Below are 26,136 nucleotides of genomic sequence, written 5' to 3' on the forward strand. Positions count from 1 at the left end.
CAATGCTGTGCAGCAGGTAGATGGGAACTTGTTAAGTACTTAGTATTTGTTGAAAATATATTCTGTTCATTTTCTTAAAAACTTAAGGCATGAGTAAAAGGCTAGAGAAATTTCTGATGCCAGATATTGCTAATAACAGAGCTTGGTCAATAATTCAACTCATAAAACATTAGTTTAAAACTGGAATCCTTCTGGACTTATGGATATCTACTCTAGATTTATTTCAATCAGCATCTTACAAGTTGTCTATGTGAACTCCATCGTTTCTTTTCTTTTAAAAATTTTTTTAGAGACATGGAAATACCATATTTATTATAAGAGCCATTTTACATTTTGTAGCAAAATTGAATGTTTACAATAAAACAGGAAACTACTGTTACTTTTATAGTTGCTATTCTCAGAGTCTTGAAAACATGTTATGAAGCCAGCCAGGATTACAGTAACAACACCTGTTTGGTGGTACATACATGGAAAGTATTGCTTTTTTGCACAGGATTTCAAATAAATTCTTGTTTTCTGGTTACTTTCATACATGTCATCTCCCATCACAAAAATCAAGGCCCATGTCTTTTTCTTTATATCTTCTTGGAAGCTGTAGCATTTTCTTGGCTGGAGCTAGTTGAGATGTTTGTGAATTGTGTTTTTCCTCTGTTTAATTGTTTTCTGGAGGGAAGAAACATGAAGAGGCTTGCAGGTTTTCCCCAAGGCAGTGATCCTTCTTATATAATACACATGATCTTCAGTTAGGTTTTTCTTTCCTCCTTATGCATTTTTTTTCAAAGTAAAAGAGTTGGTTTTAGAAGCCAGCTGTCCTAAGTCAAGGCATCACCAAAGCCAGGCTTGTTCTCTGAATCTATAGCATTTTGGTGATGGCTTGCCAAAGTCCCCCAGATTCCTTGACCTGCATCTCCATCTCTGATGGCAGTCCTCCACTCCGTGGCGATGGCTTTGGTCTCCTCCTGTGGCTCTGCCTTGTTTCTTATTACTGATATCCATAAACTCCTATGAGAAATACTTCCGTCTTAAATTAATTTAAATGGACCTTGAAAATAGACTATTTTTTTTTTTTTTTTAAACAGGGGAGAGCGCGAACGCAGTCCCCCACTACCACAAATTATGCAGTCGAGTTTCCCACATTTGGGGAAATCGCAGGGGTCAACACATCCGGAGTGCAATGGATAAGCCTCGCCCTGGGAAAACCACCTACGTGATCATGGTATCTCCCCTGCCAGGTAAGTATGAAAATAGACTATTTTGAAGGGCATTCATTAAGAGAACTATATTTTAGATCAAGGCTGATATGAAGAAATGAAAATAATCATTTATTCTATTTCCCTCCTTTCTCTCTGTCATCCAGCCCATTGGAATTCACTACAAGACCAACACCCGCTATGACCAATACCAGACTGAGAGAAAGAAGAACAGATTGCAGGAGGAGGTGATTGGAAGGTGAGATAGAGTAAGGAGATCAGGGGCAGGTTTTCCTCTGCAGGAGTTGGATTAAAGCTTTGTCTTCGCCTTCTCTTGGGAAAAAAATATGTCACCATTAGTCCAGTCTTATGCTAAATTCCGCTGCCACAGTGCTAACCTTTTAAAATAGCTAGCATGGGTAAACTATCTTACAGGTCTTTGCTACTGTATAGTTTGCCAGCTTGGAAATCAAAGGATTTGCATCTCATTAGCTGGCCACAAATGACTGAGGTCCACATAGATTTTACACACTCTTATTGAAATTTATTGCACATTTTCCCCCTTGGAGGGTATTGGTTGGACAAAATTTGCACTATTGCTTGCCGTTATAATAATGTAGGAAATAGAAAATCCTTTATTTATTGTTAATGCATAAGATGTCATTAAAGTATTATCTATTTATTGTCCTTTCTCTACTGAAAGAATTAGAAAGAAAATATTTCTTCAGGTAATTTGAATGATGTAAGATGGGGGGAAGTTTCCATCCTTAAGTTTGGTGAAAGAGGTCAACAATTCCAGTTGGGCTCCCAAATCCAGATGACCCAGTTAATTTTATTTCAGGGCAATGAACAGATGGTGAGTGTTCTCAGCCTATCTGGCATTAATGTACACTCTGTCACCATAAGACTTAACGGCAGCAGATGGGATTTGCTTTAGTGAACACACAGTTCTCTCCCATCGATTCTTCCCTTAAGACTAAGAAGGCCCGGCTATGGCTCAGAGCTGAGTCACATTGCAGCCAGCTCTCCAGTAAAGCCTGAGGAGAGAATGTCAAGCCACGGGAAGCCCTCAATTGTGGGCATTCCGGTTCACCCATAGCAACAGGCACAGCTGGGCCCCTTCAAAGAGCTGGGGTAGGTATTATGGTCTGAGTGCTAAATCCGTCTGGAGTCCAATGTCATTCCGGGGCCTAGCTGAGCATCCCTACTATGGGATGGGTGGGGTTTTCTCACTACCTTCTGGAAAAGTCCCTAAACTCTTAAGGGCATCTTTTTTTGGTCTCTGGCTAAAAAAGCAGCCAGCCATATTTAGCAGTTTTTCCAGTCACAGGGATCTTTTACTCCCTCGATTGATCAATAGGGCATCAAGGCAACACTGTGAATTTTTTTATCCATTTATTTTTGTTTATTTTTTTTAACTTTTTTAAAATTGTGAAATATAACATATATACAAAAAGCAATAAAATTCCAAGTACATTTTAACAAATAGCTATAGAACAGATTTTAAAGTTTGGTATGGGTTACAGTTCCATGATTTTTCATTTTTCCCTTTTAGCTGCCCCAAGATATCTGAGACCAAAAGAAATTTCAATATTCAGGAGTCATACTCATTTGCAAAATCCTATCTTTTCTGTTATACTCCTCCTTCTCTTTTTTTTTTCTGTGAAAAATAACATACATACAAAAAAGCAATACATTTCAAAGTATATCACAACAATTAGTTGTAGGACAGATTTTAGAGTTTGGTATGTATGGGTTACAATTCCACAATTTTAGGTGTTTACTTCTAGCTGCTCTAAGGTACTGTAGACTAAAAGAAATATCAATATAATGATTCAGCACTCATACTCATTTATTAAACCCTACCTTCTCTATATGACTCCACCATCACCTTTGAACTTTCTTCCATTCTTTAGGGGCATTTGGGCTATGCCCATTCTAACTTTTTCATGTTGGAAGGGGCTGTCGAAAATATGGGATAGAGGGATAGAACTAGTTGATGTTCTAGAAAGGCTGGCATATCTGGTCCAGGGACCCATCTGGAGGTTGTAGGTTTCTAGAGAGTTACCCTAGTGCATTGAACCTTTGTGGAATCTTATGTATTGCCATAGATATTTTTTAGGATTGGCAGGAATGGTTTTGGCTGGGGTTTGACAAGTTATGATAGGGAGCAATGTCTAACTGAAGCTTACATAAGAGTGACTTCCAGAGTAGCTTCGTGACTCTATTTGAACTCTCTCAGCCACTGATACCTTATTTGTTACACTTCTTTCCCTATTTTTTTTGGTCAAAATGGCATTGTTGATCCCATGGTACCAGGGCAAGACTTGTCCCTGGTGTGATTTTTTTTTTTAAGGAAGATCTTATTTTTCAAGAATGCAGGTGAGAATATATAACAGATGCAATCAGGAATTTGATTTTTGACAAAGAAGCCTAATTGCTGCACATCTAGGATATGTCTAGTGCTTAATTTAAGAGCTCCTCTTTTTAAAATCATCTTATCAGAGTCAGTGGAACTGAGAAGATACTGTCTAGAAGATGCTGGAAGTTTCAAAAAATCTAAAAGATGAACTTTCTTTCATAGGAATTTCCAAGATAAAGAAAACCATGGAAGTGAAAGGGAGGAGTTTATTAAAACATTTGTACCTATCTTTGGTACACACACTTTTCAACATGCAAGATTTTAAATTTTAAATTTTTAGAACATTTTCTTTAAATTTTGATGGTTCCTAATCCTGAACTGAGCATAGATGTGTAAGACCCAATCAAAAAACATGATTGATAATTGAAACTGAGCATGTACCATAATGAAAATTTGCTACCATCCAAGCTATAAAATATACCAAAAAGATCTTTTATGATTTGTCGCTGAGTAAGGAATTAGAGATAGCAAGTAATGTTTGTGGTTTATTATTTATGGCTACCAGACATGTTTTAGGGGTTAAATTTCTTTGATCCCAGTCACAGTTTCATCATCTAATGTAATATGCTTACTAGCAAGTAGCAATTCTGTCCTGGGCTCAGTCTCTGCATTGCTGAAGAATGATACAAAATCACTTTAGCAATTCAAGTAGTACTGGCTTCATTCCTTACACTCTCTGGGTACATCATGGTCTGCATATTAAGTTTCAGGAAAGAAACAAATAGCTGCCTTAAATGTGTTGGCAGTATAGCAAGATGATTTAGGACATATCACTGTCAATCTCTGACTTAAAAAAATTGAGGTCAATTGAAACATACTTTAAGGCATGCATTCTTCTAAAATGTAGGCTTACAAATATATTGATTGGTGCATACTACATTTAAGGAATGATACTATCAGGGCCTCACATCTGAGGGATGACTTTTTATTTGTATATAAGTGATTCTTAAATAACTTTTGAAATTTTAGTAGGAAACTAGCAAATGTACCTGAAGTGCTTTTATACATATTGGCTTTTTACGGGCCTAGAAATTCCTGTAAGCAAGATATTGATATGGGATCTCCAAAATCCTGAATTTAAAGGAAAATGCAAGTCCGATGATTTCCTAAACGTAAATACAGAGCACAGATAATATCTTAAAAGTAAATACAGTTTTAGGGACTCTTGGACAGGACTAAAAAGTAAGTGAATTCTGATACCTTTAAATCCATAAGTTACTATTTTGCTTTATTTTATTTTATTTTGTCTCTGAATTATTTTACACAATTGCCTCAATACTCTGATTTGGCCTACATTTATTTATGCTAATCTCACAAGAATGGTATCAATTTTTTTTTTTCTGTTGGCTTTGGAAGTATTTTTGGAGCTTAAACATATAAAAATGGGCAATGATAGAATTTTAATGCAGATAAAGACTCTGATGTGGTAAGTTTTGGTCTCAGAGAATCTGACAATTAAACAGGTCAGAAAGGTAGAACAGAACTGTTATCAGAACCCTTGCCTTTAATAATCAATGGATAAAACTGTTTTGGGTATTATACAGCAAAAGTTTAAAATTAGATGTGCACAGGAGTCTAGTGAATTAAAACTTTCAGGACCAAGGCTAATTAGATACCTTAAGTGTCTGTCTATATAGAAAAATTAGAAAATCTCCAATATCAAGATAAAATATCATGTTGACATGCTTGCATCAGCAAAGTCTTCAAGTCCTTCCTTTCATTAAGAAACTCCATTACAAAACAGATGCTACTAGCTTAAGCCACTGTTTCTTCTTTTATCATTGAGTACTCCCTTTATCACAGAAGGAAAAAAGATTCTGGTATGGATCCTGTGGAAGGTAATTTAGAAATAGAGAAAAACAGGCAAGAGTCCTAACTCTCAAAAAATAGGGTATTGTAAAACAAACTTCAAACCTTTATAGCTTTCCCCAGCACCTGGGTAGGGGTTATTGAAGGTAAATAGAATAATAATGAACTTGCATTAGCTGTTCTCTCTGCCTACTGCCCTCCTTTTCCCAGTTTTTTCATAGTTGTGTCCTTCATATAGAAGCTTAAATGTCACTTTCTGAGAGAGGCTTTTCTGGACCTCCAATCCAAAGTAGCATCTCTGTCCCTCTATATCTCATCAGCTTGTTTTTTTTTTTTTAAGCAATTTTATTGAGATATATTATATATTCACATACCATGTATTCATCCAAATTGTACAGTCAGCAGTTCACAGTGCCATCACATATTGTCACCACAATCAATTTTGAACATTTTCATTACTCAACTAGAATATAAGTACAATGGGAGCAGCCACCTAATCTTATCTATTTGCTTTTTTTATTTGTTTGTTTTGTTTTGTTTTTGGCATGGGAAGGCTCCAGGAAGTGAACTAGGTTCTCTGGCATGGCAGTTGAGAATTCTGCCACTGAGCTACCATTGCATCACTCTCTGCTTGTTTTTAATCCTTCCTACCACCAACTCCTAGAACAATGTTCAGCACATTGTAGGCAGGCAATGGGGCTAATGGGAGGGTGGATATGTAGCAAGGGACTGATCATTCTGGGTTTCTCTTCTGCTTTTGTGGAGCTGCTACATCTGTGAATTCAGAACAGTGGAAATAAGCATAAATGCATGGAGCAGTCCTTGTACCAAAGAGAAGAAAGTGAGAAGCTATCTCCTCATGGATGAGAACATCATCTGCAACCTATAGTGGTCATTCAGGAATGTGGATCCATTGCTGTTAGGTTTTCCATTTTGTAACAGAAGTCAGAAATGTGGATACTTTTTATGTGAAATCTCACAAGTTTTAAATCTTTACAATAAACCCAAACTTTCATAAAAGACCTATGACCAAACAAAATATGTCTGCACTCTGGGCTCAGCCAGTGGGAACAACTGTTTCAGCCTGTAGTCTTCAACTGGTTATCTTCATGTTGGATTGTGAGATCAGCGTGCCCTGCTCACAGTCTGACACCACCTAGGAAGACTCCCAGATGACCACACATTCTGCAGTTGCATTTTCCTGGGTCTCCCTCCCTGATGTCCTCCACTCACTGCACACACGGTCTCCCACAGGGTACCTTTTTCTCCTGATCTTGTTCCTTGGAGTTGACAGGTTGTTACCTGGAGGTTTAACCTGGTTTACATCAAAGTAAGTGTGAAATGCCAAGCAGGTGAGGATGAGCAAGGTGGAGGGACTGCATGCTTGGTTTAAAAATTTATTACTGAAGAAAGATGTCACCTGAGGAATGGAGCTTCCATCTCCTCCTTTTCTCCTTCCCTCTTTTTCCTTTCTTCTTCTCTATGGGAGTCTGAAGCCTGATCACCATCTAAAGTGAAGAGGTTTGCACTGAGAGTGAGTAATTTTTAGAGTGTCTGTGACATAATGCTTTCCCCTTCCATCTTAATCCTCTTCTTAGGAACATTTGGCTGGGAAGGAGAAAAATCCAGAACAGTGGTCTCCAACAACTTTTTATTAAATCTGTCCATATCAATAAAAGAATTACACATACCTCCATAAATATGAATTTGTTACGTTTTATGTGCACTATTGTTTGAGTGCATTATGCACATTTTTAAAACATACAATATCAATTTACAAATAATGAGATGAAACATATAAACCCAAGTCCCACTTTCTTTCTCCATGCCGTGGGAGATTATGAAGTACACCTCATGGAGTAGATGCACTTCTGATCTGGAGACAGATCACTTTTTAGAGAAGATGCTTCACCAGGGCTGTCCTGACCTGCTCTTTCTGTCTTTTTTACATTAGATTGCTGTCCAGAGTGGAAGTGCCCTGGCATGGAAACGAGCCTGGGCTGGGCTCCATCCCACAGCACGACTGCTGGGAATCTCAGCAGGCTCTCTTGGGTTGTGCAGCTGCTTTTTGAGCTTAATAGAATGCCTTTGCCCTGAAAACCAAGGGCCTGTGTCTCTTTCTAGCCTGGATTTCTTTCTTCTTTCTATCAGGATTTTGTAGATCACCAAAACCACCATGAAATGATAGGAACTGGGTACAAATCTCACTTGGGGTGGAAAAGGCCTGGATCAATTCCAAAATACGAAGTCTGCTTGCTGCAGATAGTCCAAAGATTTAAGGTGCTCACTCTACCATCTAGTTACAGAACTCAACCTACTGCTTCCTTCCATGTTCCCTCCCCCTGCCCCTGCCTTCTCCCTCCTGACAGAGGCAAGGGAGTAAGACCAGCTTTTCTCAACATGATCAGGCTATATTTATAATATTCTCTGGATTACTGGGTTTATAATCTCTGATCTAAACTCTGATGCCAGAAATGAAATCAAAAGCCATGGTATCTGTAGTGTCATCTTCCTCCGAAATCCTCAAGGGCAGATTTATTTTAACAGCTGTTCATTACCTGATCGGAATAACGGGGCTTGCAAAAAGGTCAAGGAGAAAGAGCTAAATAGCACAGCTGTTCCAATCACAGAACCATATTTCTAGGAAGCTGGGAAAACAAAGCATTCTGTGGTAGAAACTCCCAATGGGTAATTTTAAGCAAAATTCCACTGAGATTGTAAAAGCAGGTATCTGCCTCCTTCTTTCATAACACTGCGTTTTCAAAGAAAACAGTTATATAGAGACGCTATTGTGTCTGTCAGATATTCATTTCAACCGTGGAAAACCATGATCTTTTTGTCTTTCCAAACATCACTGTTTCTACCAGCTAATCCCATGATAATCATTAGAACTTTATTTCCATTGCGTGCATTTGGACTGAAAAACAATGATCGATTATCCTGAATGTTTTCCTGTGTTGTTTTCATTCTGCATGCCTTCTACCTTTTTTTATCCTCAACTCTTCTTAAATTAAATTTTATTAACTGAAATCATCCTTTTTCCTAAAATAGAAAGGCATCCTGACTTGGACAAGGCTAAACCATGCGTTCCTCTTAGTGAACTGTCAAGTTTAATCCTTGATGTCCCAGCTGTCACAGTCTCAATTCCTCACCAACAACTGTGCATGCATGTGCCACTGAGAGGAGACAGCTGGTTGGAGTGTCGCGTTTTGACAAATATTATCAATGGTTCAGTGTAGCCGTAGGAGACACAACAAATGACATTCCACAGAGGTCACTTCTTGGATCAGTTAGCATTTTAATCAGTGGCTTGAATGCTGGAAGAGAAAAGATGCTTAGAAAGTCTGCAATGGACACTGAAGTTGATGTTGGGAATAGACCCAGGCCCTGACCTGAGCTCTCTCTATTTTATAATCTGGTTAAAATGGGAGAAACTGTGGATGACTTTATATGAAGAAATGGAAATCTCAATCACAATTGCCTTTGCTAACTTGATTGGATGAATTATTCTAAGGTAGAAAAAGACCTTCAACCAGGTTCTACCTGCAAACTGCATTAGCCCTTCTGCCTTCTCTTTGCTTCCATGGACTAGGCATCTGAATTGCTTAATCTCATTCCTGACTGCACTGTCTGCGACTCAGCCTCGGGTTTCAACAGTCCTGAAGCTGTGCTTTCTGGAACAAAGAGCCCCATTGAGGGGTTTAAGAATTTAACTACAAACATATAAGGAAATAGAAGATAGTTTTAAAATTCTAAATAATAGGAATGAATAAAAGCTAGACAAACTCTCAAAAATAGTACTAACAATTGTTTTTTTTTCCTGACTATATTAAAATGTAATGAAACTAAGCCTAAGAATCTCTATCCTAACCCGTTTGCTTTGTCTTAGACTGAACGTGAGACCTGCCAAATTTAGAGTCTAGACTGAATTATTCAGATTCCAAACCTGGTCTGATGAACGAACAGTCTTTTTCAGATTATGTTTCTTGGTCTTCTCTGTGTCTTTTGTTGGTTTTCTCATCTGTATCTTGAACCTAATATCCTCTATCCAGAATTACTCTTGGCTTCCTTGGGTTCTCTCTTTCTTTCTAGAAAGTTGAAAGAGAAAGATCTTCAAAGGTTCCTTTTCTGACCCATAAGAAGCCCTATAATGACCTAAAAATAATGTGCTCTTGCTCATAGGAATACCTACCTGCTCCTTTCTCATTTATTTGGTTTGCTTAGCTGTCTTGTTCACTAGCTAACCACATAAGTCACTCTTCTTTTGGTGCTTTCAACTTGTATCTAAGCTTAATTCCCTAATGGGCATGTGACATCAAAGGCAGGTTCCATCTAGATGTTAACTTGTCTGTGTTACTTCTGGTCTCATTATTTTCCAGAAAGCAAAATTCTATTCTACATTGTTTTAAAACTTCTGCCTTTGATAGGTAAATCAGTACTTTTTTTCTTCTTATTTGGTGGAAACCTCCACTGTGCAATTCATTCCTGGAGCTGAGGTAACTGAGATGCCCTAATTTCAATTGACTATTAAGAGCATTTTGGTGCTCTTTCTTTTCTCTATTTCTCATTTTTTCCTTATCTTATGTTCCTCTCTTCTCTCCTGAAGGTGATTTTCCAGGATCTGATCAAACACGTAAACATTACTAATGCTTAGAAATACCCAATTCTCCTTTCCATACCTGTTTAGGGTAGATTATGCTTCTCCAACCCTTTTGCGGTTAGGCAGGGCCATATAACCAGCTCTGGTCAATGAAAAGTCCTGTTTTTCTAATCTATCCTATTTCCTGCCATGACTACCAGCTATGCTCCAGAAGGAAAATCCTTCATTAGTCTAGCCCTACATGATTATATGAAATAGAACTGCTGCTCTGTTGGCTCACATTGGACATGTGATGTGAATGAGAAATAAACTTTTGTTGCATTACAGGGCTGATGTTTCAAGTTTAATTTGTTACCCTGATATAGTCTATCCTGATTCATAAAGTCACCATGACTCGAATAGTCTTTAAAAATAATGGACCTCATTTCCACTGAGAGAGGAGTAGTAGGATTTCCTGGAATGTAATACAAATAGTATCATCATGCTCATAAGTTATAGAAGGATTGATTTTTTTCAAGCAAGGTAGCATTTTGATCTACCAAACTTGGACTAATTCTGAAACATAATTTATTTTAAGCATCCAAAATGCAAATTTTGTGTTTTTCTGTTTTAAAGTTAGATTTATTTTCATAATATTCTCATCTGTCAAACCATTGTTTCATTCTACCTCCTATTTTGAAAACTTTCATATCTAAGGAGTCAATTGAGTAGCTGTAGGAGTAGCTCAGCTTTATGGATCTCTTTCCCTATGGGCTCAGCTGTGGCATAGTACATAGGGCTCCAGCACCATGGATCCAGCGTGTCCTGAATTTGCTTTGCCTTCCAAACCTGCTCTGCCTACCCTGTTCGTCCTTCATTTCGGAGACTTTTCTTGATATCTGTCTCTGGACTCCACCCTCCATTTAGACTTGGTATTTCAACTCTACTTGTAAACATTCTTTTCTGGAACTTGGGCATCAGTTCCCTTTTGTTCATCACCCAAAAGCTTATTTTCCCTCCTGTATTTTCATACTCAGTCTCAGCTCCTAGAAGGCTCTTGGCTAGGTTAATTCCAGGTACCCACCTTCCTAAGAAAAGAAATCAGCCCAAAAAAGTATGATGCTCCAGTGCGAAGTAATGAAAATGAATTTGGGGGGTGATTTGGAGAAATTAGTCTCATTGCTTTATAATTTGCTCTTATCTTAATTATTTCTGTGCTCGCTAGTTAGTAGTTTACTTCTTAAGAGCATTTTAGTCCATCAATGTGTTACCAGGTTGGATATCCTGATGATGAGATAGGAAAAGTCATAAAAGGGCTAGACTGTGCAGTGCTTTAAAAAGAACAGTATTCTTATTTTCCAGTTAGGTCAGAGAGGCATAGCTAGAAAGAGAATCTGGGTTTTTACCAAATTATATGCCTTCAATTGTCCTAGAAGCCGTGTTCCAAAGACAGTGAATTATTGAGAAGATATAACACTCTGAGTTGAGCTTCCATGCATAAATATTCTTTGATAGAAAAGCTGTAAATGTTTTGTACATATCTTGTTTATTAAAATCTTTTCATAATCCCTACACACAAAAAGCCATGCTTCCTATAAAATGTAGTTATACACTTGTATATATTCCTTTCAATCAGTATAATTTTGCCGAGCTGTATTATTTCTCTCTCAATTTCAGAATTCACATGTTTATGGTTGCCAATATTATAGTAGAAAGAAAATATGAATTTATTGAAGTACTTTCTTTGAATTTTTATAACTCTTTTTCTTCATCCTTGTGCTTGAGTATTCCAAACCTCTTGTTTAATGAAGCATCAAGGATTGCTATTTTTATTATACATTTATTATTGCTACTTTCCAATGATGGTTGTTGCTTTTTTTTTTTTTTACAAATTCTTGATTCTTGACTATTTCTTCTCACTGTAGTTACACAAAGTCATTCATGGCTTCTAGCAAAGACTACTGTTGGTTTCAACAATGTTAATTAATTTCAGAGCTTAATTCATATTTCTTTTACATTAAAGAACTTCTTCAATTAAGGAATAATTATTATTCAGACTTTAATGGGCTTGACTTACTCAACTCTGTGAAATGTAATTAAGTGAAACAACCGCACACCACATCCAGAGCTTACTATGGATGAGGAGGCTGTTAGGATTGCAAAGGCATAGTTTCCTTGTTGGCCTTTGGCTAGCTTCTCACCTCTTCCTATCTTCATCTTTCCAAGCTCCTTTTTTCTGCTCTGCATTACTTGTTTGGGTATTGACCTATTAACTCTGGGAAAGGCACTGCTGTTTCCATGGTATTTGTTTGAAACTGCAATGCACCTCAAATTTTTATTTCAATATAGTGCATTAGATTAGTCTGCAGTTCCTCTAAGATCTTTTGGTACTGAGCTCAAAGGTGTTTAAGCCTTAAGACTGAATCCTCAAAGGAAAGGAAACATTTTTTTTTTTTAATCTTGCAATAATACTTTCAATAACTTAGCTACCCTCATATAGTCTGTGCTGGTTTGAAAGGAAGTATGCCCCCTAAGAAAAGCCATGTTTTAATATAAATCCCATTTCTTAAAGGTAGAATAATCTCTATTCAATACTGTATATTTGAAACTGTGATGAGATCATCTCCCTGGTTGATGTGATTTAGTTAAGAATGGTTGTTAAACTGGATTAGGGGATGACATGTCTCCACCCATTTGAGTGAGTCTTGATTAGTTTCTGAAGTCCTATAAAAGAGGAAACATTTTGGAGAATGAGATATTCAGAGAGAGCAGAGAATGCTGCAGCACCACGAAGCAGAGAGTCCACCAGCCAGCGACCTTTGGAGATGAAGAAGGAAAACGCCTCCCGGGGAGCTTCATGAAACAGGAAGCCAGGAGACAAAGCTAGCAGATGACACCGTATTCGCCATGTGCCCTTCCAGCCCAGAAAGAAGCCCTGACTGTGTTTGCCATGTGCCATCTCACTTGAGAGAGAGAGCCTGAACTTCATCGGCCTTCTTGAACCAAGGTATCTTTCCCTGGATGCCTTTGATTGGACATTTCTATAGACTTGTTTTAATTGGGACATTTTCTCAGCCTTAGAATTGTAAACTTGCAACTTATTAAATTCCCCTTTTTAAAAGCCATTCTGTTTCTGGTATATTGCATTCCAGCAGCTAGCAAACTAGAACATAATCTCTCTCTTTTATGTAAACATTGGTGTTATAAAACAAGACTTCATTTCTGGTTCAGTTATTCAAATGGTTTCTTTTTATGATTGGTGTACTTCAGGAGCAAAATAGTCTCCAAAAAACCTCAAGATGCTGAGTTTTATTTTGCCTTAAAAGGGTTGGCATATCCCAGTGAGATGACACAGTTTAAGTGCTACTCTGTGTAGATCTGCCCAGTTGGGGCATCCCAATTATAAAACATGAGCAAGCTATACCCTGTTCACGTTTCTCCCTTGCTATTACTTAAGGGATTTTTTCTTTTTAAAACATACACACGAAATTTAATTGAGAATGACATCTCACATTGTGAAATATTTAACAATGAATTATTGTGAAATATTTAACAATGAATTATTGTTAAATAATTCATACATTTGGTAAATACAATTAAATGTAAACTGTAAGGGCAGGAACCTTATTTATCTATTTGCTCCATTTCGTATCTCAGCACCTAGGATCTTGCTTAGAACATATTATGTACTCAATAGAGATTGGTGATTTAAAAGTTGATTGATAATACATGATGAATAAATAAAATGGCTCTGATTTAACCACCAACTCTTCCTTACTGGGCTACTTGGTTTAAATTGTTTCTAGAATGACTCAGAAAATAACCATGTGATTCACTTCCAGATTGTCATCTGTTTTGCTATGCTGGTTCACATCATCATGCTGACTCTGTTATCCATTCATCTATTTCTTCATTCATTTCTCACCCCTGACACACCATGAGTCAGGGTATACCTTTCTAGGTACTGTGTTTTCATTTATCATTCTTACTCCTGTTTTCATACTGTCATAGCTGAGTCTTGCTTTCAACTTTTCTAATCAGTCATTTGATTTACTTGTCTGCTTCTCCCTCCTTCTTCCCTGGCTCTTTCCTTACCAGCATACTTGACATATAGACATACTCAACCATTTTAAGAACAAACAAACAAACAAACCCAAATAATCCTCCTCTACCTTTTCACCATTTTGGATAGAACACCTTCTTCCTTTTCTTTACCACATCACTAAAAATACAAGCTTACCTGGAATATTTTGATTTCCACTCCTCCTATTCTCTTTTCAACCCAAGTAGCCTCTCTTCTGTTTATAGAACTTCACAAAACATTTATTTCCAGAGGCCATAAATATCAATATGATCTACTATGATATGGGAAGAAATACTGTAATTTCTAATTCTATTTTTTACTAATATTCATATTTTTATTGACAGAAGAAACTTACTCAGTCTGTAAGTCAGAAGGTCACAGTTAAGTCAAACGATGAATTCTGAGAGAAGAGTGAATTCCACAACATGGCATTGTTTCTGTTTCTGTTGTTTATTGTTATGTATTGCAATTTGCAATTCTAAATCTCATACTTCTATTCCTTACATAAGCTCTTAATCAGGCATATGAAGAGTTAAAAACAGTAACAGTCTAAATGGTATCTAAGAAGAAGTAGGTAGGAAAAATATAACTCATCAAGATATATTTAAAATACAGACTTATGTCAACTTCCATTAAGATGAACTTTACTCTTAGCTTATAGTATGCTTTGGAATAATAGCTAATAATATTAGTGAAACATTAAAAATAACAGCTATTAATATTAGCTGGGATTTTGAAACATATCACTTATTTCATCTTCTGTTCTTCTTTTCCTTTCCTTATTGTATGTGTGTGTGTTTTATAATATACAAAATACATTGGTCAGTAGAATATATATATAACCCATAAATAAATAATTCTGCATGCATTCTTGGTGTTTGCACAAATAGATTTCTCTCAAGGGATATGCAATCAAAAAAGTTTGGAGAATGCGTCTTTATATAGCTTCACATATTTTTGCTAAATTGCACTTCTGTAGTTAAACAAAAAAAAAGTATTTTCTCATCTATGTGTAACATTCAAGAATGAGTGAGTCTGAGGAGCATCCTTTCAGATAACTACGAATCAGAATTTTCTAGGGTTTACCTCTGAAGCGGTCTGCACTCCTAAGTACCCAAAAGATTTCTTTCCTTTCTGGGTCTGTAAACTGTGGGTGAAGCCTTATAACATACAGAAAATGAGAATAAAAATTCCAATGCCAAAAAAAAAAAAATTCCATTTGTTTGCTTTATTAGGTTGCTAAAGATGTCCTTTCACTATTATGATAAATCCAAACGAATTTCTCTTGAAGAAAAAAGAAAGCATTTTTAATTTAGACACATTCTTTCTATTTTGATTTGTTTACTCTGGAGGTAATGGATGATACTTTAGGATTTTTCAAACCTTGATACTGTTGACTTTTTGAACTAAATAATTCTTTATTCTGGGGGATTGTTCAGTGGATTGTAGGGCATTTTGTAGCCTCCTTGGCCTCTTCCCATTAGATGCCAATAGCAGTGTTCCCTCACCCTCATCAAATTTTGACAACCAAAAATGTCTAGGCAAATGTCCCTGGGGTGGAGGGGAAGAGTGGACAGCAAAATTAGCCCTAATTGGGAAACGATACTTTAAATATTGATGCTTTTCTTTCTGTTGATAAGTTTGGGAGTAAGACCAATTTGAACAGTAAGAGTTCTTGGAAAGAAGCACATTTTTCTCTCTGTATTTGAGCTGTTTTAGAAAGGAATTTTAACAATTTTAGCTGACCTTGGAGGCCTGAGATAAGGTCTCGGGAAAGGGTCTAGAAAAGGCTGTGTTTATTTACCTATGACTTTAGGTAAATACAGGTATCACAAGACCTAGCTCCTTAATTCCTCCCTTATTTATATAGCGATCAGCTCTAGCTGCTCCACACCTTGGGATTGTGTTTGGCTTTGATCATATTGTGCCTTGGATCAAGTGTCTTGCTGAACTGCTCGTATGCCTACTAAGTTTCCATACCTTATGGAGAAATCTTATTTTATGGGAAAGTTCAAAGCCTGGCATTCTCTATCAGGAATCGTTATAAAAGGAAAGAAAGACAGAAAGAACTACCTTTTTGAGCTTCCTGTTATTTTACTCAGCACCTTTTAGTAGTGCCAGGGAGTAGGTTAGAGGTAATAGGGATTGAAAACAACATCAGAAAAGTGCATCATTTCTGTGTAACTGAAGAGAAACTGAATGCTTACAAGTCTTAGTAGGACAGATAACAATTGAAAAGTGTATCCTTAGCAACTTACGGGCTATTGAATGAAAGGCAAAAAACACCCTTAGCATCCTGCCTGCTACTTATATGAGTTCTGCACAGTTGGGGTATCTATTCTAGGCAACTGTAAATTTGATTTAAATGCAAACTATATTATGAGCTAAATGTATTTGCTAGGGCTTGGACTCATCCATTTCTGTTTGGCACCATGGAAGGAATAGCTGGAACACATACTAAAATAGCTCCATCACTGGAGTACAATAGAAACCAAATGAGTCAACCTGTTTCCTTTGTTGTTCAACTATAGCAAATCCAAATAAAGTTGCAGCTTGGTTGAGCTGCTGTTTGCTAGCTCCACCTTTTTATCTTTTTCTGAGTTACTGTGATGTCAAGCCTCCCACTCAGACAACTGTGAATATCAACAGATGTCATTATTTTATCTCAGCTAAAGCAGCATCGGGTCAGTGACTCTGAGATAAAGGCATGAACAAAGGAAGTGCCACTAACACAAGCCTGTGGGGGGACTTGACTGACAATGAGAGTGCAGGGGATGGTGCCTGCCGAAGGTACAGCTCCTGATTCCCGAACCAGAGAGAAGATGAGATCTAACCTACATATGACAGAGTTCCTGTCTCCAATTCTAGGGAACTTACTAAGCAGGGAAAATAACAACCCCCTCCATCTTACTCTGTGGTCCTTCCCCACATTCAAGCATTCCATCAGCAAGAATCTTTATCCAGCTTAGAAGATCTGTTTGGTAATTAGGAACTTAAGAAAACACTGTTTCCCTGAAAAGGGTGAAGTTATCCCACAGTTCCTATCCCTACTCATGGAAGTCCAATTAAGAGGATAATGGCTGAATCCTTTCTCAATGCTAGAGGCTGCCCAGAAGACCTGCCCTGGGTTTACTCTTGAAGGGAGACTCGGCATCTTCAGTCTTCAAAATAGGTAATTGCTGATATATTGGATGCATTGGAGAGTTTCACCAGGGCCACAGGCTGTTTGTGCATTTTGCCTCTTAAGCTGGGTACTACAAATGATAGTTTAGAGTTGTAGGGCACTGTTTAGAAATTGCTACTGTCTTGGTTGATTGATTTTTGTGAGCGCAGGTATTGCTAATCAATACACTACAAGTAATTCATTTTTATGGGGGTTTATTTCATTCCAATGCACACTGTCATCTTTGGGTTGCATGTGGAAGAAGGTATGATGACTGTGAGTTAAAAAGGCACCATATCATTAAAGCAGGCAGGAGCAAAAGCATTGATCCATGTGCCCAGGGGTGGAAAAGAAACAGGGCAAGTCAAACACAAACTAAGGAATGATCCTAAAGCAAATGGACCTCCCTAAAGCAAAAATGATCCACTCATAAAACTTTTAGAAATGAACAGGAGTTCTGTAAACGATCGTGTATAATAAAAGCATATAACAAATTAATATAGTTCCCATATATTAGCAAGAAAACATTAGAAAATAAATGAGAAACAGTATCATTAATATTAGCAACAGAAATCATAACTATTACCTTAAAAAAGAAGCACGTGTGAGTTGTATGTAAAAACAACCCAAACCATTAATCAACAAAAATATTAATTGGAGCCACACAAAAAAATGCATAAATGTAGAGATATACCATATTCCAAGTGAGAGAAGCAATGCACATTTTAACTCAATCTCAGTCAAAATATCAGTGAAATTGTCCTTTGAAATCTTGACAAGATGAATCTAAAACTCAGTTATTTGAATAAAAGAAGGGAGAATGGGTAAGAGCAATTTAAAAAAATGTTGAGAGAGAGATTAGCTCCACCAGAAACTAAAACATATTTTGAATCTAGAATCATTAAATCAGTACAGAACTCGTGCATAATGAAAAGCAATTAGTCTGACTAGAAATAAACTCCACTATATAATTTAATATATATTAAAGTAGAAACACAAATCAGTAGAGACAAGAATGAATGATTCAATAGAAGGCGCTGGGACAATTAGGTAGGTATTTGGAAAAAAAAATGGTAGGACTTTCTCAAATAAGACAACAAAACTGATTGTAGATTACATAAAGATTCTAAAGTTAAAAATCAGATTAGAGAGAAAGGAGAAACAGCTTTGCCAAGAGCTAGAATAATAAGCAGAAACATAGAAAGGGAAAAAAAGATAAAGAGAAAAGTTTCACAGTGTTCTAACCCCTGAATACCATCCTTTCCCCAGGATTGGCTGAACCCTGTCCTCAATTTCATAACATCCTTCTGTGATTTTATTATAGCTCCCCAACTGAGTTGAAGACTGAAATAAAAACTGTTAAGTGTATGTCTAGTGCATGCTTTCCTTCTTTGAGGAACTATTGTCTCTAGCCTGCCTGGCAGCTGCCCCCTTACATCGCTTAGGGTGTGGAGAACGTTGGACCACCAAAAAGGCCTGTGATGCTTGACCAATATCTTATTCTTCCTTATCATGTTCTTATATATGAGGCACTATATATGTGAATGTGTTTTGTGAGTAGCAAATGCACTGTTACCTCTTATAAGCTTTGACGGTTGTTGTCTGCTTCCATTTGTTGACAACTCACTGGTGGTTTCCATTAGAATATGTTGTAATTAGTACCCCTTGTCCTTAGCTTTTGGCATTAGCCACAATTCTAGATCAGTGGGAAGTGTCCCACATATCACATGGTTACTCGGTAAGAAAAATAGGGAAATATAAATATCTAGCATAAATGAAATTATTGTTTAAACTACTGTCTTTACATAAGGTAGGTATTATTTGACCATTAAAATAGGTGTTTGCAGGGAGAAGCCCATAGCTGGTATAAACTTAGTATTATATTTGCAAATTTTCTGTAAGTTTGAAAGTGTTTCTCAATAAAAATGTTTAAAAACTAGAGGTCTCCACATAGTTTTAATAAAATGGAAAACGATTTTATAACATTAAGTTAAGAAAGCAGGATGAAGTTTTACATAGAAAACAATTTCAATTCATTAGTTTGGCTATAACTAATATCATGATCCTGGGACTCCATTTTTCTGCTTAGGAGCAAAAAGCTAAGAATTGGCCAATTAAGTGTGATTCAGTTTTTTAATGTTTAAGAACATCTTTAAGTAGTTTCAGAGCTCACTCTCCTCATGAGGCCCTTCAGCAGCCATCTCTGCTTCTCTCTGTCTTTTCTGAAATGACAGTGGTACAGGGGAAAGTTAAATACTTTTTGACTGCAGAGAGATAGAACTTTGATCTACCTGCTGTCCTATATTTCTCTGCTGATTTCAGCTGCAGTCTAGCAGATTTGTGCTAATCCATTAATCTGCATGACTGTGTTTGCAACCTTTGAGAATTGAGCTAATTTGAGGTGGTTGTTGTAAGGGCAAACATCCCTGAAAATTTTCTTACTTTCCTTGGTCTCTGCTATCAAGGTCATCACACTCTGAGACATCCTTGTCCCAAGGTCAGTTTTCTGGTGCACCAGTTGTCAGCTCTATTGTACTGGGCATCTAGAAACTTTTCAATTTTCCCCTTGATCCACACTGACCATGGGGATCTAGGGGACTTATCTCAGACCCACGCACTAGACATACCTTTAACAATCTGTATTTAATGCCAGGCTTTCTCTACATTGTTGCAATGCCATATTGTATACGTGGGACTCTAAAGAGCTTGTGATTTTTCTGGGATATGCCCTAAAAGGCAAGAAATAGCTATCTAGATGCAAACAACATCTATTTTGGTGTTTTTATCATCTATTGCTAACTTCCCCCCATATTTTGATCCAAGAGGGAGAGTCCAAATCACAAACTGAAATTCCACTATTCTACCTCTTACTTCTTCCTATAAAATTATGACTCTGCTTCCATCTTGAAGGACCCTTTCTTATGTCATATCTTCTATCACATAAACTCTACTGCCTGTAAGCTTCAATACCCTATAAATAGAAGAAACTATGAACAGAGTATGAAATTTTGTTTATCATATGTTAGAGAAAGCTTTTAGCATTTATTCATTTTTTTTAAGCCAAACATGTATTTTGAGTGTTTTGTTTCACAGGACACTTGAGAAAGTCAAATTTGAGACATGAATCTGAGCAGTACTTTTAAAAATATTCTTTGTGATACTTTTATCCAGCTGAAATGATACACGTCATTGATTCAGTGTGTAGAGAGAATGAGAAAAGAAGACTACAAGTAGGAATGAAAAGAACATTGGTTTAATAGTTTAAAATTACCATTGCAGTATATATAAAATATGAATACGAGTAAAAACACTTCTGGTTTTAAAATGTTCAAACAGACAGTTCTATTTTTTTCTCTTCTTGGAAATTACCCTCTGACAACAAAGGGAAATAAAAACAGAAATGCAATCTCCACCTTTGATAAAATTAGGAGTCATTTTAACACACACTGCAATATAAGAAGATGAGGTTCCAAAAACTATAAAAATTAAACAGCGATGCAGGTTTCAGGAAAGGCTGGCAGAGCTCCATGGAGCAAAGTAGATGACACCTCCTAGAGGGGAAAATCAGCTACTCTTTATTTTGAACTACGGGACAACAGTCTGTCTTTACTGGCAGCAGCTTCCTTGAACTTAGCTGTGGTTAAAGAAGGAAGGGAAGAGCTGCCAAATGAAGAAGTACGAGACACACCTTATGTTCATCTAATAAGTGGAAGACACATTATGGAGCTCTGTGTCAGTAGGGACCTTTGGGGAAAAGATACTGATAAAAGATAGAAGGGGAGACAAGGTAGGAAGTCTTCATAACTGATTCATGTGAAAAGAAAGGAAGAAGGAAGCAAAAGGGATCAGGAAGGGCCTCAGACCATGAAACAGATATAAATATCAGCCAAATCAATAAGGGAAATTTGAAGCAAAGATTCCCTCTTAGAAGAGTCCTATGTTGGGCAAAAATGACCACATCCAAGTATACCTGTTGTGCTCAGCCTTGGTGAAAAGTTGCTCAAGAAAACCATAGCCACAACCTGAAAGCTCAAGCAGCTCCTCAAAGTGCTGAAATGGAAAGTTGCCATCTAACTGCACTATTTGCCACAGAATAGCATATTCTTTCTTGAAAAGAGACACATTGGCTTATCTCTGTGCCTGCCATAGTTTCCCTCTAGTGCCATATAGATACACTTACCCATTCGCATTCAGGGAGCAGCTCCTCAAGGGTTCCAGTGGGCTTTACTTCCTCAGGGGAAACTTAGAAGAGAAAGATTAACGGGATGAGCTACAGCCTCATTGCTGCAGCTATACTCAGGACCACATGTGACACTACTCTCCCATCTTTACTTTCTATTCTAATTTACTTTAGCTCTCAGTTATCATCTCTGGCAGTCTTGGTGGATGACCTGATGATGGGACCCAAACCTTGCTTCCTGAAGTTCCTGAGTTCCTGGCGATCATACCCTTATCAGGTGGGATAACTTGTAGAAACTGAAGATAGTGTATTATATATTCACGATCCCATTCCTACATAGTAACAGTCACAACTGAGCAAGGGAATATCAAGAGGTGTCCAAGCAGATCACTTTAGTTTCACACATATATCTCCAAATTATACCGTGTCCTTTTGAACAGGGTCATTTACCTCTGACAGTGTGATGATTCTTCTTGCCCACTGATCTCTGGACAAAAGTAATCCTAGATGCTCAGGTAGCAGCCTAAGTTTGTAGTTCCAATAGGATCTTTATTGTGTCTGCTGGTGAGAGGTCATCCCCTCTGGAACCAGAACCTAGAGTCCTTCAGGGACAGAATGTAGAAAGTTCTTCAGTGCATAACTGGAAATGATGGTGTCACATTTCTTCTAAACTGGTACCTGGACTGATATATTCTTTCTACCAGAGAAATAGCATCATATGGAGGCTTATGAATCCATGTGCATACTGCATGCCAGAAGGTGGTCTTCCATCTGTGCAGTGGATTGTTTTTGAGTGTCACTTGGAGTGTACCTTCCAGTTTGATATAATTCTCTGTCAGAATGGCAACTGCTGGATGATTTAGTATGAACTGAAGACCAAATTATATTATTATATAGTCTATATAATATAGTATATTATATAGTCATGATCCCATTCTTGTATTACTTCTGCTATGAAGTAGATTCCATGTTCAGATGAGATTTCTATGGGTTCCGGTGTCCTGTCAGTGCCTATGATATTAGTTCTCACTGAGGCTCTGTTGGCAAGAAAGGCAAACCCATACTCAGAATGCCATTGGCATTTCCAAGATAGAAAGGGTCTAATACAATTAACTTGCTGTTAAATGACACCCTTAAGGAATAGTTCCATATCAGGGGCTTAGCATTGGTCTTGGTTGCTGGAAGGCAGGTCATGCAAAGACAGCGATAGGTAGATTGCTGCTTCCATTTGGCTTTCTTTCTGTTAGCTTTCACTACAGAGTCCAAGGACCCAATATTGAATTTCCAAATATATCAGTCCCAATTATGCATTAATGGCAGGGGAAATTAACACTGGGTGGCTTGGCAGATGCTATGGACTCACTGTAAGCCAGACTTTGACCAGGATCCCAAATTTTATTTGCCATTCATATGCCCCCACTCTAACTCTAAAATCTAGTAGAACCTTGGTGGTGCTTCAGTCTCTGTGTTTCTTAGTTTGCCAGGCTGCTGTGAAAAATACCACACAATGGACTGGCTTAAACAACAAGCATTTATTGTCTCATGGTTTTGAAAGCAAGGTTTCCAAAATCAAAGCTGTGCTTTCTCCAGGGGTCAGTAGCATTCTGGTATCAACTTGCTGCAATTTTGGTTTGCATCTCTGCCTCCCATCACATGGTTTTCCTTGTTCACTCAAAATCAGTTTGTCCTGATTTCTGGACTCCTGACCCTCCTAATGATTCTGATTGTGTCTGAATTTCTTATGCTTACAAAGGACTCCAGTGATATCAGGTCCAGCCTGATTCATTTGTGCCACACCTTAACTAAAAATAACACCTTCAAAAGATCCTATTTACAAATGGTTTCACTAGCACAGGAATGCAGATTAAAATTAAAAGCAAGTCTTCTAAGGGGGTACGTAATTCAGTCTACTATGTGGAGGTGTCCATGTCAACCCCAGTCCTGGGACCAGTAGTCCTTGAAATGTCTGAGTGTCACCCTTTCTGCTGTGTAGAGTAAACACCACCAATGGCCATGGTGATTAAGTATTCCAAAGTTGATGGAGATTCAGGGAATGTAATATGTCCAAACAATATAGATAAAAGAAACAGATTTAGATCCACCAAAGAGAAACTGTAGAATACCAAATATGAAGAAAATATTTCAATAACAAATAGAGTGAAAAGAAAGATCACCTACAAATGAATAAAAATTAGGTTGGCAACAGAAAAAAATGGAGTCTGGAAAACAAAAATCATATCTTCAAAGCTTTAAAGGGAAATAAATTCCAACTTAATTTTTGCATCTAGTCAAACTCCCGAGAATGAGAGTGAAATATATTTTTTATTATGAAATGGAAAAACACGTTACTATCTGTAGGTCTACAATAGAAGAATTACTAAAGCAGAATTTCAATAAGAAGGAAAGTGATCCAGAAGAAAAGACAGGAATTCAAGAAGAAATATTGGAAAAAGGAATTAATAAAAATGTGAGTAAACCTAAAGAAAAACTGACTATTTAGGACAAAATAAAATATGTTATATTTGAAGCAAAAAACAAGGTAAAACTAAAATATTACATAACATAAAAAGTTGGTGGTAAATTAAGTTTGTATCTTTCTCAGTCTTTTCTGGGTACTGTAAGTAAAACACAAAATAACAATGGGATTTAAATAATGTAACTAATACAGTTTTTAGCATATTTATTTAAAACTTTATACTATGCAGAGAATGAATTTTCATTTTAAGCATCCAGAGGACATAATAAAAATGATCATATTCATAAGCAAAAACATATTACCCATAATATTTCCATATCATAAATTGTATGAGAAACATTTTTGAACTATTAAAACTATAAATTTAATTGCAAAGTTTTTAGCTTAACATAGACGTTTCTCGAATAGTGATTGGGTTATAAAGAGAGGCAACCACAACAAAATGCACAAATTAATGTAAGCACACTAAACTTAAAAATGTTTTCTCGATCTTTTTCTATTGTTTGTGAGTCAATTTGGATACTTTTTAAAAACATCTTTATTAATAAAACACCATACAATCACCTATATATAGTTTATAATTCAATGGTTTTTAATATATTCATTAGAGTTGAGTTTCTTGGATTAATGTTTTTCATCAAATTGGAGAAATTTCATCATTATTTATTCAAATTTTTTTTGCTCATTCCACTTTCTCTTCTCCTGGTACTCATATAATGCACACTCCTGTTCTCTGAGTCTCTGTTCTCCTGACTTGATATTTTTTCTCTTCCCTTTTTTTTTCAGATTGCTTAAATTTTATTCTTCTATATTCAATTTCACTGATTCTTTCTTTTGGCAGCTCAAATCTACTGCTGAGCTCCTCAAATGAAATTTTCATTTCAGTATTGTAGTTTACAATTCCAGAATTTCCTTTTGGTTCTTTACAATTTCTATCTCGTAACTGATATTCTCTATTTGATGAGATACATTAATCATGCTTCTTTAATTCTTTGACTTTATTTATACTTGCAGATTTGAATTTTTGTCTTTTAAATATATTACTTAGATCCCCTCAAAAATATTCTCTATTGGCTGCTTTTTTGAAGAAGATGATGATGTATGGGTCACAGTTTCCTGTTTCTTTGCATGTCTCATAATTTTTTGTTGACACCTGGAAATTTAAATAATATTTTGCAGCAACAGTTTACTCATGCCACTGACCAAGGATGCTGTTTATATTTGGACATTTGTTTATTTTTTAGTGAACAGCCTAAATTAGTTCTATGAAGTCTATTTCCCTCTGAAGGTGTAACCTCTGTTGTCTTTGTTTATAATTTCCCCCTTTGTTTTTATCTTTTATCTTGGCTGCCAAGGGATCACCATGGGTTGGCATGACCACTTGGTCAAAGGCTTGTTTAAGTCACCAGGGCAAGTTAGATTTGCATCCTTTGTCACTGGATTGTGTGTGTGTGTGTGGGGGGTGGGGTCTGTGTGGCTTGGAGGCTGCTATCACAATTCAAAGAGTTTACATTGTTGCTACACTTTCAGCCCAGGAATAGAAGCTTGGGTGTTCCCTCTCTGATCACTCATGACAGAGCATTGCTTGGGCATGCATACTCTTCCAGATCGCCAGGGAACGTGTATAATTTTATTTTTAAGTCTGGCTTCTTAGAAGTTTCCCCTAAGTCAGAATACCTGATTTTTTTAGTTAGTATTTGATCAGAGGTTGTGCTTAAGCCTTAAGCATTGTGACAGTAAGGCTACCAACCTGTGTAAAGGATCTGTGTGTCTTGGGGAATGCTTCCAAGTCTTCCCGACATCTTGCTCCTGAGTGGGTGCAGCCTAGAGCATGTGAACAGCATTTCCAATTTCCAGGGTTCAGCTGTCGTTCTGAGATAGCTTTTCTTGTCTGTCTCTTTCTTTGGTGGTCTCTGTTAAACTTCTGGTTTCTATGCCACTTCACTTGACGATACCTGTATGAGTCTCCATGCACCCTCTTAATTGCTTTCCACTAAGATTCCACTGTTTTCATGAAACAATGAAAGTCTTTATAATCTATTCCAAATAAATTTTGTCCTCAGAGCTCTTCATCCTTAAATCTTGCCTCTCTGCCTAGACAGACGCTCCATGTCACTACACAGGAGGTGGGGTGGAAACAAGGGCCCCATTCTCCCAGCCACACTCTAGTGCCATAAGTGGGCACTCGATGGCAGTGGTAGCCCTGTTATTTCTGGCCCAATGGACATGGAAT

The 26,136-nt window shown here is 37.1% G+C and overlaps 1 long non-coding RNA gene and 1 other non-coding gene across 3 annotated transcripts; one reads left to right on the top strand and one right to left on the bottom strand.

The window, feature by feature from the left end:
- Positions 1-1,076: 1,076 nt before the first annotated feature.
- LOC143643075 (U1 spliceosomal RNA) lies at positions 1,077-1,240 on the bottom strand. Its single transcript, XR_013156116.1, has one exon. It is a non-coding gene; the product is annotated as a U1 spliceosomal RNA (small nuclear RNA).
- A 115-nt stretch (positions 1,241-1,355) lies between these two features.
- Positions 1,356-23,897, top strand: LOC143690279 (uncharacterized). 2 transcript variants are annotated; one of them, XR_013179101.1, is made up of 3 exons: positions 1,356-1,449; positions 21,602-21,704; positions 23,786-23,897. It is a non-coding gene; the product is annotated as an uncharacterized LOC143690279 (long non-coding RNA). The 2 variants fall into 2 exon arrangements; XR_013179100.1 differs by lacking the exon at positions 1,356-1,449 and adding an exon at positions 6,585-6,751.
- Positions 23,898-26,136: the final 2,239 nt, after the last annotated feature.

Source organism: Tamandua tetradactyla, chromosome 7, assembly GCF_023851605.1.
Source record: "Tamandua tetradactyla isolate mTamTet1 chromosome 7, mTamTet1.pri, whole genome shotgun sequence".
NCBI lineage: Eukaryota > Metazoa > Chordata > Mammalia > Pilosa > Myrmecophagidae > Tamandua > Tamandua tetradactyla.